Here is a 2,632-nt window from a genome sequence, read left to right as displayed (position 1 = left end):
CTACTCTCTCTCTATTTATATATATATATATATATATATATATATATATATATATATATAAGGGCATAAAAAAACTGTGTGTCTGACTTGTTTGTTTTGTTACCTAACTACTCCTAGGTTGCTAGGCCAGTTTCAACCAAATTTTGTGGTATGACAGTTTGGAACGAAATGGCATGTTAATGGAGGGTTCAAAAACCCCTCCACCCCCACTATTGATGTTACTGAGCATTTATTATCTTTGACATAAGCTAATGTTAACTAAATTCAAAGGTGGTGCCACACCCTTACACCAAACAAAAAAAACTACATATATTAAATTTTCTATAACACAACATACACAGTGTGGGGGAAGGGCACACAAACATCATATATATTTCAGAGAGTGCACTAGCACTTTCTATGGAGGAATGCAATGAAAAAAATGGCCAATACTATTGCAATAATACATAAACTCAGATGAAGTTTATACTGCAACAGCCACCACAAGACTGCTATGAGGAGCAGTTTCTTGAGTTAGCCACTTCCTACTTTGATCCGTGATTTTACAACTTCATCCCATTAGACACTTCTGCATTCAATTAATTAATAACGTGAAACAGTGTGGAAGGACATTAAGAGCTTGGTGTTGAAAGTGGGTAACAGAAAGCACCCCTCCTGCCACTACTTTGGCTGCTACCTCTTTGTACGAAGTCACCCTGACCATCACACAGTGTAAAACATGTTTTATGTATACACATAGTAACTTCTTAAAGCATTTATAAAACTTTGGGTGAGGTGATAATGAATACTGTAATAACATGTTATGTTATAAATAAATTGTTATTTATCATAGCATCCACCCACATTTTTTGAAGTTCATAACCTGGATAATGGACAGGTAATTCAGCTTGTAGAAAAATAATTTTTAATCACTACTAGTTTTGGAGCATTATATCTTAGTGCTTAATATATATTTTGTGTTCTAGAATTTATATTTGAAAGCTCGGAACAATTATCATGAGCATTTGCAAAGATCATACAGTTCACATACTTCATTAGTTGTGTTTAAAACCTTTGGCTAATTACCTTGCATTCTGTTTATTGTTTTTGATGGAAGAGTTAGTACTCAAGTAGGTACTAAGTACAACAATAAAACCATAAAATTACAGAAAATAGATGAGAAAAATTAATATTAAAACACATATGAAACAGGGAAATTATGCATCATAAGGAGATTAAAAAAGGTATTGTTCATTTTATTTCCTACCTTTTATCTTTTCATTTCACTGTATGTTGATCTTGATTGATTATTTTGCTACAATTAGTGTTGGAGTAGATGAAATAGCAGATAAAATTTTTTACTGAAAAAATACTTTTTATATTCATTTAAAATGCTCTAGAGGTTATGCAAATGAAATATGAAAACTGTAGGAAGACAAAATGTATTTTATTATCTTATATAAATGATTCAGTCCCAGTCAGACTGACTCAGTACATTCACATACAAATATTTAGTAAAAACACTTTATCAAAAAATCAGATTTTTTGTGTAAAACAGACTTGTAATGTTTACTAAAAGATTGCCAAATTTTGTGAAAATATATGTAGTAAATTTAGAGTTATAGTATATATTACTATGTATAGCTTCACAGAAATAGGGTCAATTAAATGCAGTGTTATAGGAATTTTTTAATTGTAACATGTTATGTTTGACTTTGAAGGGCCTTGGTTTTTCCTTGTCAATTTTGCTCATTGCAATAGTATTTTCCTTTCTAAAGAGAGCATGTGATATTTATTATGGATTTCATTTTGTTCCATCCATTTATTTTACTTTTAGTGTAGTCTGTTAGACTACTACCATCTAAAGTTATGTATTATTTATGTTTTAAAATGTACATTTCAAGTGCACATGAAGTTATATTTCCATAACGAATCTACAGAAAAAAACTAGGCCTACTTATTTACACTGTTCAAGTACACACTTTCATGTAATGCTACATTCGTGTATGAGAATCTGCTAATGTGTTCCCGCTGTGATGTGTTGCTTTCAGAGATGAACAGACTGTTTACATGGTAAAAGCCAGGAAAAAACAAAAAAATTTAAAATAACCTATGTGAAAAGTAAACATTTGAAAATGTGAATATTAGAAAATTTAAAAAACTTCCAAAATGATGGATTCAAAGAAGGAGGAGGTATTGTTAATTATATTTCATAATTTGCAAAATCTTATTTTACTGTATCTTGATAAATTAGCTACAGTTAGTGTTAGATTAGAAGAAATATGTGATAAGGTACAAAGTTTTACCAAAATGAAAAAAAAAAAACACTTGATATTTATAGAAATATTTCTTTTCTTAGAATGAAAGTCACCTTGCTCTCAGAGTGACTCAGTAAAAGATCCACATGCACTTTAGTAAAAATACTTTGTTAAAACTTCAATTTTTTGTGTAAGACAGACAATTTATCAAGACACAGTAGATTTTGCAAATTATGAAATATAATTAACAATACTTCCTCCTTCTTTGAATCCATCATTTTGGAAGATTTTAAATTTTCTGGTATTCACATTTTCAAATGTTTTCTTTTCACATATATACACCTGGAAAAAAGTTAAGCACCCCCGTGTTTTTTTCAAGCGATTCAGATTCGACG

The 2,632-nt window shown here is 30.1% G+C and overlaps 1 protein-coding gene across 3 annotated transcripts in view; it reads right to left on the bottom strand.

Annotated features, from left to right (window-relative positions):
- LOC106464687 (TBC1 domain family member 10A-like) overlaps nt 1-2,632 on the bottom strand; it is a 134,034-nt gene that overhangs the window by 100,290 nt on the left and 31,112 nt on the right. The window lies entirely within an intron of this gene.

Source organism: Limulus polyphemus, unplaced genomic scaffold, assembly GCF_000517525.1.
Source record: "Limulus polyphemus unplaced genomic scaffold, Limulus_polyphemus-2.1.2 Scaffold1719, whole genome shotgun sequence".
Lineage (NCBI taxonomy): Eukaryota > Metazoa > Arthropoda > Merostomata > Xiphosura > Limulidae > Limulus > Limulus polyphemus.
The sequence above is the reverse complement of the archived record's forward strand: the minus strand, read 5'-3'. Positions and strand labels throughout refer to the sequence as shown.